This window comes from Hyperolius riggenbachi, chromosome 10 (genome assembly GCF_040937935.1).
Source record: "Hyperolius riggenbachi isolate aHypRig1 chromosome 10, aHypRig1.pri, whole genome shotgun sequence".
Classification (NCBI taxonomy): Eukaryota; Metazoa; Chordata; class Amphibia; order Anura; family Hyperoliidae; genus Hyperolius; species Hyperolius riggenbachi.
This window is the reverse complement of record NC_090655.1, coordinates 201,191,686-201,202,991: the sequence shown is the minus strand read 5'-3', so window position 1 is coordinate 201,202,991 and position 11,306 is coordinate 201,191,686. Positions and strand designations below refer to the sequence as shown.

Genomic DNA, 11,306 nt, shown 5'->3' with positions numbered 1-11,306 from the left:
TCAGAGGGTATGCATAGTGACGTTGCCACGAGCCTTCTTCAGTTGCTTCACTCTTTCCATCAAGATCAGTGTAAGTAGTGTGCCATGATTCCATCACACAGTAACAGGTAAACTGCAACCAAATATAATGCACCCAGTGTCAAGAGGTGATAAATAAATACAAAATCTCATAAAAATCGAAGTAGTCTTACCCAGAAGGTAGTAGTGAATCAAAGCTTCTGCTCCCTGATCCACTTATCCAGCAGCTGTACAGGAAGAGAAGAGATCCGCAAACTGCAGTGGAGTAAAAAATCTGGTAGTCTTTATTAGAAATATCCACACGTAAAGAAAAAAAAATATCCACAGGTACAGACTGACAGATCAGGCTTCAGAGTAAACCCTTAGTCACTATGACTAAGAGCGTACTCTAAAGCCCGACATGCGTCAGTTTGTACCTATTGATTTTTTTGATCTTTTCGTGTGGATTTTTCTAATAAAGACTATCAGATTTTTTACGGATCTTTTCCTGTAAAATTATGGCCTGGCTAACCTGATCCTGCACCAGTGGATATGTTTGTTTGGGGGTTAAAGAGCGTTTGGACTTTTCAATTGCTATCCATCATCTGTGTTGATTACTCAGTGATTTGTCAACCCCAACTTCTGCCTCCTGAGTTTTTTTTTATTACTATTTAGTGTTTATATAGCGCCAACATCTTCCGCCAGGCTGTACAAAGTATATTGTCTTGTCATTTAACTGTCTCTAAGAGGGGCTCACAATCTAATGCCTAGTCATGTGTCTATATACAGTGGGATGCGAAAGTTTGGGCAACCTTGTTAATCGCCATGATTTTTCTGTATAAATCATTGGTTGTTACGATAAAAAAGTCAGTTAAATATATCATATAGGAGACACACACAGTGATATTTGATTAGTGTAATGAAGTTTATTGGATTTACAGAAAGTGTGCAATAATTGTTTAAACAAACTTAGGCAGGTGCATAAATTTGGGCACCACAAAAAATAAATGAAATCAATATTTAGTAGATCCTCCTTTTGCAGAAATTACAGACTGTAAATAATTCCTGTAGGTTCCAATGAGAGTCTGGATTCTGCTTGAAGGTATTTTGGACCATTCCTCGTTGCAAAACATCTCTAGTTCATTCAGGTTTAATGGCTTCCGAGCATGAACAGCTCTCTTTAACTCACACCACAGATTTTCAATTATATCCAGGTCTGGGGACTGAGATGGCCATTTCAGAACGTTGTACTTGTTCCTCTGCATGAATGCCTTAGTGGATTTTGAGTAGCGTTTAGGGTTGTTGTCTTGTTGAAAGATCCAGCCCCAGTGCAGCTTAAGCTTTGTCACTGATTCCTGGACATTGGTCTCCAGAATCTGCTGATACTGAGTGGAACCCATGCATCCCTCAACTTTGACAAGATTTCCAGTTCCTGCACTGTCCACACAGCCCCACAGCATGATGGAACCACCACCATATTTTACTGTAGGTAGCAGGTGTTTTTCTTGGAATGCTGTGTTGTTTTTCCTCCATGCATAACACCCCTTGTTATGCCCAAATAACTCAATTTTAGTTTAATCCGTCCACTGCACCTTATTCCAAAATTAAGCTGGCTTGTCCAAATGTGCTTTAGCATACCTCAAGCGGCTCTGTTTGTGCTGTGGGTGGAGAAAAAGCTTCCTCTGCATCCTACAGCATCTCCTTGTGTAAAGTGCGCTGAATGGTTGAATGATGCACAGTGACTTCATGTGCAGCAAGATGATGTTGTAGGTCTTTGGTGCTGATCTGTGGGTTGACTCTGACTGTTCTCACCATTCGGTGCTTCTGTCTATCTGAGATTTTTCTTGGTCTGCCAATTTGAGCGCTAACTTGAACTGAGCCTGTGGTATTTCAATATCCTCAATATGTTCCGAACTGTGGAAACAGACAGCTGAAATCTCTGAGACAGCTTTCTGTATCCTTCCTCTAAACCATGATTGAGAACAATCTTTGTCTTCAGGTCATTTGAGAGTTGTTTGGAGACCCCCATGTTGTGACTCTTCAGAGAAAATTAAAAGAGGAGGGAATCTTACAACTGACCCCTTTAAATACTCCTTCTCATAATTGGATTCACCTGTGTATGTAGGTCAGGGGTGACAGAGCTTACCAAGCCAATTTGAGTTCCAATAATTAGTTCTAAAGATTTTGGAATTAATAAAATGACAACAGTGCCCAAATTTATGCACCTGCTTAATTTTATTTAAACAATTATTGGGCACTTTCTGTAAATCCAATTAACCTCATTTCACTTCTCAAATATCACTGTGTGTGTCTCCTATATGATATATTTAACGGACTTTTTTATCGTAAGAACCAACTATTTATGCAGGAAAATCATGACCATTAACACGGTTGCCCAAACTTTCGAATCCCACTATATGTATTGAAGTCTACGGCCAATTAAGTGGGAAGCCAATTAACTTATCTGTATGTTTCCAGGATGTGGGAGCAAACCTGAATGCCTGGAGGAAACCAACACAGACACGGGAAGAACATAAAAACTCCGTGCAGATAGTGCCCTGGCTGGCATTTGAACCGGTGACCCAGCGCTACAAGACGAAAGTGCTAGCCACTACACCACCATTAATTAGTTGGTTAGAAGAATTGTTCGCACATGACTACTATACAGTATAAAAGGCAATTTATAACAAATCACACATGTGTAATTTGGGTGCAAACAAATGCCTACATTTTTCAGAACTAATGGGAAAAGTTGAAAATTCAAGACATACTCATGTGATGTCATGCTGGGATTGAATCTGAGCTATAAGCTACCTTAACATCTATGCCATATACAATAATTAAAATGAACAATAGTAAAGTACAACATCACAAAAACTCATATTATATGCGATATTCAGTATGTATTGCAGATAACATTACCGTTTCCATTAAGCTTAGCAGTGCCCTTTTTAAAAAAAGGTGCGTCAGCAGCTTCCTAATTTCCTTGTTATGCCCTATTGTGCTTTGGCACCCAACAGAACCACCGTCATAGCATATTTGCATATCAGCTGACACATTTTTTTATTTATTTATGACCTACAAGCAAATAAAATAAAATATCTCACCTTTGAATACATTTTCAGTCCTCAACTCAAGAGTGGAAGCTGGACAAAACGTGTATTAAGGTAAGAAAAGCATCTGCATGTATTCAGTGGGAACCGAGCTTTATCTCTGAAACCGATCTATCAATCATTGTCTCTTTCCAACTCATACTTTAGATACATTTGGCTTTTATGCTATATATGCTGTTTCCCCGAAAATAAATGTCTTATATTAAGCTTTGCACCAAATGTTGTGCTAGGGCTTATTTCCAGTGGATGTCTTATATTTCTATGAACACACAAGTTCCTGTGCTGTGTCCTCGTGCCTTTCCCACTGTGCCACCTCTTCCTTTGTTGGATCCACCTCTTGTATTCCTCTGTGTCCTCCTTGTACCCTTGGGGCCTGATTCACAAAGCGGTGCTAACAGTTAGCACCGTGGTGAAAAGCCCTTTATCACACCTAAACTCACTTTAGGCATGATAAGTTTAGGTGTGATAAGTTTAGGTGTGATAAGTTTAGGCGTGATAAGTTTAGGTGTGATAAGTTTAGGCATGATAAGTTTAAGCACCAACTGCGTTAGCACCGCAGTGCACAGCTGATCAAAAGTTTTGCGCTAGCAAAGTCTGGTGCACTTCGCATAGAGTTTAATGGCGCTGCTATGCGTGCGGGACTTTGCATGCTATCTACACTTATCTAAACTTAGCATGCCTAAACTTATCACACCTAAACTTATCACACCTAAACTGGCTTTTCACCAGCGTGGTGCAATGGTTATCATGCCTAAAGTCTCTAACTGGGTTAGCACCGCTTTGTGAATCGAGCCCTTAGTGTCCTTCTGGTGTCCTCCGCTATACCCATGTCCTCCTCTATGCTCTAAACTCTTGTGTCACACGTAATCCTATGTCCTCCTGGTGTCCCCTGTGTCCTCCGATGTCCCCCTGCATCCTCCTCTTACCCCTAGCTCCATGTCGCGCAGTTCCCTGTGTTCTGCAATCAGTGCCGGGACAAGCTTCTCCAGCAACAGAGGCAGAGGTTCCAAAGTGCGCCCCCCCCCCCCCCCCCTATAAGTAAAAAAGCTCAGTACTCCCACTATTCAAAGTCATCATCCCCATTACATTAGGGTGACTAGATGTCTCCTCAGTACCGTAGTAAAGTATTGAGGAGACAGCTAGTCGCCTTATCTGCCGTGTGTAGCGCCGCTCCAGTCTCTGCTTCTGCCCAGCCCTCAAGGAAACCTGGATTAAATTCTGTAGCATGAACAAGATTATGAAAAGATACAAGGCAGAGTTATGGAATGCATGTATACTGGAACAGACCTAGTGCAAAAGAGGAGAAGACTTCCTAATGAAAGAGTCTGATTAGATGCCCGGAGCAATTGCTCCATGTCTCCACCTGCTTCGCTCTACATTTACTCTGATTCGCCTTGCTCTGGTTACGACAAATCCTTCCCAACATGTGGGCAGACAAGCTGCACTGTGAACAAGAGAGACAATTGCTGCTCCAGGTAACAACTTTCTTGGCGCCAGCAGTGTTCTCCCCAGGCTCTTTTAGCCGGGTGCTCCACCCGGCTAGATTTGGTGACCACCCGGCTGTCATAGGCTTACCTCCTCATCTCCTCCTATGATGTAAGCAGAGTTGCCCTGCATTTTCATCTTGCCCCACCCGGCTGCTATTTCATGCCACCCGGCTGGAAAAAAAATTCCGAGGAGAACACTGCGCCAGACTTAATAAATCAGCAGGGCTTATACACACCATGCAATTTTCTCATCAGATTAATGGGAAATTTCCCATCAATATATAATTTCTTGCATGTCTAATCTGCTTCCCGAAGAGAGGAAGGGATCGATTTTGACATGAGTACTGCACAAAATCAATCCCTTCCTCAATCATAAGCAGCTTGGACATGCTAGAAATAATCGAAAGATGTAAAATTTCTCATCACCTGACAGAAAAAATGCATAGTGCGTACCAGACATAAGACTGATAGCAAGTGGAACTGCAGCCTCGACAGAACTCGGCGTACCCTAGCAGTAAGTCTTTAGGGCCTTTCTAATGGCTGGTATACACCATGCAATTTCCTGTCACATAGACAGGTAAATTGATAATTACTAACAGGTCCGATCTGATTTCCGTTTTTTTCTGATCAGTTTTGTAAAGTCGATCAGAAAAATGATCATAGATCAGATTGGACCTGTCAGAAATTATCTAATCGACACGTCGGTTTGACGTGAAATTGCATGGTGTGTACCAGGCATAAAAGTGGGCATTAACAATAAGATTCTCCAGGCGATGGATCATCCAATTCGATCATAATATCGATTGGAAACTATTGTTCGGGTCCACTAATGAAAAGAAAGCTGCTATGCAATTCAATCAGATTAATGGAATCGATCCAAAAAATAGATCAATTCCATCAATCTGTTTGAATTGCATAGTAGCTGATATTACAATCGACTACAAAAGACTGAATGATCAATAGAGCTGCTAAAGGCCTGTACACATGCTGGATTGTAGACAGCTGATAATAACTGCCTCTGCTAATAATCTGGCATTTGCACGTTGGGCAATATCAATCTAGTGTGTATACCATCCTTAAAGTGCACCTGAAACCTTATAGATTAAATTATACTTATCTGAGGTTTTCTCCAGCTCCAAGTACTCCGTAGGCTACCTCGCCTCCTCCCCGCCCCGTCCATCATTCTACAGTGTTCTCAGGGAATATGTACAATCGCCGCCAGTTGCACTGAACTGTGCTAATGTGGCTGTGCGCTCACATTGCCATTGCGCTCCTGTAACTCATGGTGATTGGTAGTGTTGGGCGAACATCTAGATGTTCGGGTTCGGGCCGAACAGGCCGAACATGGCCGCGATGTTCGGGTGTTCGACCCGAACTCCGAACATAATGGAAGTCAATGGGGACCCGAACTTTTGTGCTTTGTAAAGCCTCCTTATATGCTACATACCCCAAATTTACAGGGTATGTGCACCTTGGGAGTGGGTACAAGAGGAAAAAAAAATTTAGCAAAAAGAGCTTATAGTTTTTGAGAAAATCGATTTTAAAGTTTCAAAGGGAAAACTGTCTTTTAAATGCGGGAAATGTCTGTTTTCTTTGCACAGGTAACATGCTTTTTGTCGGCATGCAGTCATAAATGTAATACATATAAGAGGTTCCAGGAAAAGGGACCGGTAATGCTAACCCAGCAGCAGCACACGTGATGGAACAGGAGGAGGGTGGCGCAGGAGGAGAAGGCCACGCTTTGAGACACAACAACCCAGGCCTTGCATGAGGACAAGAAGCGTGCGGATAGCATGCTTTGTACCACCATGCAGTCATAAATGTAATAAAGATAAGTGGTTCAATAAACAGGGACCACGCGGCAACGCTAACCCAGCAGCAGCACACGTGATGGAACAGGAGGAGGCGCAGGAGGAGAAGGCCACGCTTTGTGAGACACAACAACCCAGGCCTTGCATGAGGACAAAAAGCGTGCGGATAGCATGCTTTGTACCGCCATGTAGTCATAAATGTAATAAAGATAAGAGGTTCAATAAACAGGGACCACGCGGCAACGCTAACCCAGCAGCAGCAGCAGCAGCAGCACACGTGATGGAACAGGAGGAGGCGCAGGAGGAGAAGGCCACGCTTTGTGAGACACAACAACCCAGGCCTTGCATGAGGACAAAAAGCGTGCGGATATAGCAGCAATGCTTTTTGCCGCCATGCAGTCATAAATGTAATACAGATGAGAGGTTCAATAAACAGGGACCGGAAACGCTAAACCATCCCAGATGTTCATCGGTCATGTTACTTGGTTGGGGTCCAGGAGTGTTGCGTAGTCGTTTCCAATCCAGGATTGATTCATTTTAATTTGAGTCAGACGGTCTGCATTTTCTGTGGAGAGGCGGATACGCCGATCTGTGATGATGCCTCCGGCAGCACTGAAACAGCGTTCCGACATAACGCTGGCTGCCGGGCAAGCCAGCACCTCTATTGCGTACATTGCCAGTTCGTGCCAGGTGTCTAGCTTCATGCCCGGTTTCAGGTCCAGCGGTGCCAGCCACAAATCCGTCTGTTCCTTTATTCCCCTCCAAATTTCCTCCCCTGTGTGCTGCTTATCCCCAAGGCAGATCAGCTTCAGCAACGCTTGCTGACGCATGCCAACAGCTGTGCTGCACTGCTTCCACGATCCTACTGCTGCTGGTGCTGGGTTAGCATTTCCGGATGAGGTACAGCTTTGAGATGCGTTGGAGGAGAAGGAGTCAGAGAGGTAGGTGCTGCTGTTGTTATCCAGCTGTTTGCGGCGTGGGCAACACCCGCGCCGTAGCAGGTGAGGAATCGCTGCCAGGCTCCACAAGGTTCACCCAGTGCGCGGTAAGGGAGATGTATCGACCCTGGCCGAACGCACTCGTCCAGGTGTCAGTGGTGAGGTGAACCTTGCAGGCAACGGCATTCTTCAAGCTTCGGGTTATTTAGCTGACCACGTGCTCATGCAACTCAGGCACTGCAGAGCGCGCAAAGTGGTAGCGGCTGGGAACCACGTAACGTGGGATGGCCACTGACATCATGCCCTTGAAGCTGTTTGTCTCCACCACTCGATATGGCAGCATTTCGCAGGCCAGAAGCTTGGCTATGCTGGCTGGCTGTTACTGCCACGGCCCGGGGGTCATTTGCTGGCAATTTCCTCTTGTGCTCAAACATCTCAGAAACAGACAACTCAACCGTAGCGCTGCACACCGAAGGGCTGTTGGTTGTTGTGTTTGATGAACACTGGGAGACCTCAAGAGCACTAGTCCGGAAAGTGACAGTGTCAGCATCGTCTGATGTTTGTGAATGTTGTGAACCACGCAATGGCTGGGCTACTGCTGCTGCTGAGGCGGGTCTGGTGGTGAGTCTGGTGAACCCAAGGGAGGCAGTGTTGCTGGTGGTACCCTGTCCTGCCGCGTTTGCCCACAGAGTGGGATGTTTGGATAGAATGTGGCGGCTCATGCTGGTGGTGGAGAGGTTGTTAATACTTTTCCCCCTGCTCAGGCGGGTCTTGCACACCTTGCAAATCGCCATGGTAACATCCTCAGTGCAGTCTTCAAAGAAAGCCCAGACTTTAACTGGCTGAGGACTCGGACCTCGTGCGTGATGTGCTGGTGCTGCTTAACCCACTGCTGGACGCTTGAGAGGTCATCCAAGTAATTATCTGGTCCTGTTCTTTTGGATCTGTGAGGGTTGTTGTCCTGGACAACATGGGCAGTATTGAGTGGGTTTTCTTGGGTGCTCCCCTGTGGCCTGTACGTGAACCGTCAGGGGAAACACCTCTTCCCTTGCCCCTCCCTCTTTCACCGGATTTCTTCCTCATTTCACTTATCCTTAAAGTACACGCTGACTGGCAGCAGTACAGTGGCAGTACAGAAATGCTATACAGTGGTGGGTGAGCGGTGTACCACTATTGTCAGCAGTGACACAGAGCACAATGCTATACAGTGGCGGGTGAGCGGTGTACTACTGTTCCCAGCAGACACAGAGTGGAAGTAAACACAATGCTATATAGTGTGGCTGAGCCGTGTACACAGAGTGGCATTAAACACAATGCTATATAGTCTGCTATATAGTCACCCCGAACAGGGTGATGTTCTGCAGAACCCGAACAGTGGCAAACACTGTTCGCCCAACACTACTGGGAGGGAACGCAGATTTTAGTACCTAAACACACGATACAACATGTTTTCCGGGGTCGGACTCTGAGGCACATACAGATGGTCCCGATCATCATCCTCATCATACAACTCTTCTCCTGAGTCTGACCCACCCACCACCTCTGCCACCCCAACATCCCCAGACACAGACCCCTCATCGTCCTCAACATTAACTTGGGATGCTGGCCTGAGCCAGACCTCCTCCTCCACATCAGGCCCCATCATCTCCTCAATGGCAGCCCTCATTAATCGCTCTGGCGACGGACTGATGGACACAACGTTCTCCTCCGGGGAGGGCTGCTGCTGACCACTGGCTGCTGGGGTGGATGTTATAGCTTGCGTGGGGCGTTGGCTGTTGCTGTTGTTGGGAGTGCTGCTCACAGCGGAGGTCTCTGGGGAACTCATGTTGAGCTCATATAGTGGTTGACGGTGAGTGGAGTATTACTGATCCCAGCAATATACACACTGACTGGCAGAGTACGCAATGCTATATAGTGTGGCTGAGCGAGGTACACAGAGTGGCAGTAAACAGAATGCTATATAGTGTGGCTGAGCGAGCGGTGTACCACTATTCCCAGCAGACACAGAACAGTGAACAGAATGCTATATAGTGTGGCTGAGCGAGCGGTGTACCACTATTCCCAGCAGACACAGAACAGTGAACAGAATGCTATATAGTGTGGATGAGCGAGCGGTGTACCACTATTCCCAGCAGACACAGAACAGTAAACAGAATGCTATATAGTGTGGCTGAGCGAGCGGTGTACCACTATTCCCAGCAGACACAGAACAGTGAACAGAATGCTATATAGTGTGGCTGAGCGAGCGGTGTACCACTATTCCCAGCAGACACAGAACAGTGAACAGAATGCTATATAGTGTGGCTGAGCGAGCGGTGTACTACTGTTCCCAGCAGACACAGAACAGTACACAGAATGCTATATAGTGTGGCTGAACGAGCGGTGTACTACTGTTCCCAGCAGACACAGAACAGTACACAGAATGCTATATAGTGTGGCTGAACGAGCGGTGTACCACTATTCCAAGCAGACACAGAACAGTGAACAGAATGCTATATAGTGTGGCTGAGCGAGCGGTGTACCACTATTCCCAGCAGACACAGAGTGGCAGTAAACAGAATGCTATATAGTGTGGCTGAGCGAGGTACACAGAGTGGCAGTAAACAGAATGCTATATAGTGTGGCTGTGCAAGCGGTGTACTACTATTCCCAGCAGACACAGAGTGGCAGTAAACAGAATGCTATATAGTGTGGCTGAGCGAGGTACACAGAGTGGCAGTAAACAGAATGCTGAGCGAGCGGTGTACTACTATTCCCAGCAGCGACACACAATGACTGGGGGGGACCCTGGCTAGCGTGGCTGGAGCGCGAACTACCCTGCCTGCCTACCCAAAGCTAAACCCACAGACAAATGGCGGAGATATGACGTGGTTCGGGTATTTATTTACCCGAACCACGTGACAGTTCGGCCAATCAGAGCGCGTTCGGGTCCGAACCACGTGACCCGTTCGGCCAATCACAGCGCTAGCCGAACGTTCGGGGAACGTTCGGCCATGCGCTCTTAGTTCGGCCATATGGCCGAACGGTTTGGCCGAGCACCGTCAGGTGTTCGGCCGAACTCGAACATCACCCGAACAGGGTGATGTTCTGCAGAACCCGAACAGTGGCGAACACTGTTCGCCCAACACTAGTGATTGGACATATTACTGGAGAAGAATGTAGAATAATGGAGCAGCCGGAGAGGACGGCGAGGGAGCCTATGGAGTACATAGGGCTGGAGGAAACCCCAGGTAAGTATAAATTCATCTATTTATAAGGTCTCAGAATTTGAGACAACTGGAGCAAAGTTGACCAGAAGATACAGGAAGACCTGTGGTAAAATCTGACTAGTTGCTCTGGGCAACTACAACAGTATTCTTGCCAGCAGTCTTGAGGACCGAACTGGCCCAGTCTGCCCAGTGCATGCCACACTTGGTGCAGACAATTGCCATCTTGTCCAGCACCCTCTCCTTGCTGCCAGCAAACATTTCTAGCACAGCATTCCCAGTGATGACCCAGCCCCATCATAACCTGCCTGAGTCTGTCTTTCTCTGCTGTTCACAGCTGCTTGTCACGGTCCAGTAAGGATGCTGCTGGCTTCTTCCACCCTCAGGAAGCTGAGAAGTGAGGACTAGCGTCTCCATTCCCTGGTTATTTATCATGTCGCTGGCCAAAAAGAACTTTCACTTCGGATGGGGGAGGCAGCATTTAATTAGCGTGCTGCTAGCATCACGCAGGCTGGGCTTTGCTACTGAATGCAGCCAGTCTGCATCCATAACTCATGCAACACTACAGGGCACCTTTACCCGGAACCCCCTTCAGCTGTCATCTCTTTGATAAACAGCGCTGGCCACTTATGATGACACAGAGGGGGGCGGGTACAGGAAGTTTTTCGGGTGACAAAAATGTGAGGTACTACAAGGTACAGGGACTCATGTAACTGCCAGGCGAGCAGCCGTTCCTTGCCCTGTTACAGACTGG

General features: G+C 46.5%; 1 protein-coding gene across 1 annotated transcript in view; it reads left to right on the top strand.

Annotated features, from left to right (window-relative positions):
* Nucleotides 1-3,111: 3,111 nt before the first annotated feature.
* LOC137534230 (membrane-spanning 4-domains subfamily A member 5-like) overlaps nt 3,112-11,306 on the top strand; it is a 35,473-nt gene continuing 27,278 nt past the window's right edge. The window contains exon 1 of the mRNA XM_068255636.1: nt 3,112-3,164. The gene's annotated coding sequence lies outside the window, so the exon portion shown is untranslated. The remainder of the gene's footprint in view (nt 3,165-11,306) is intronic.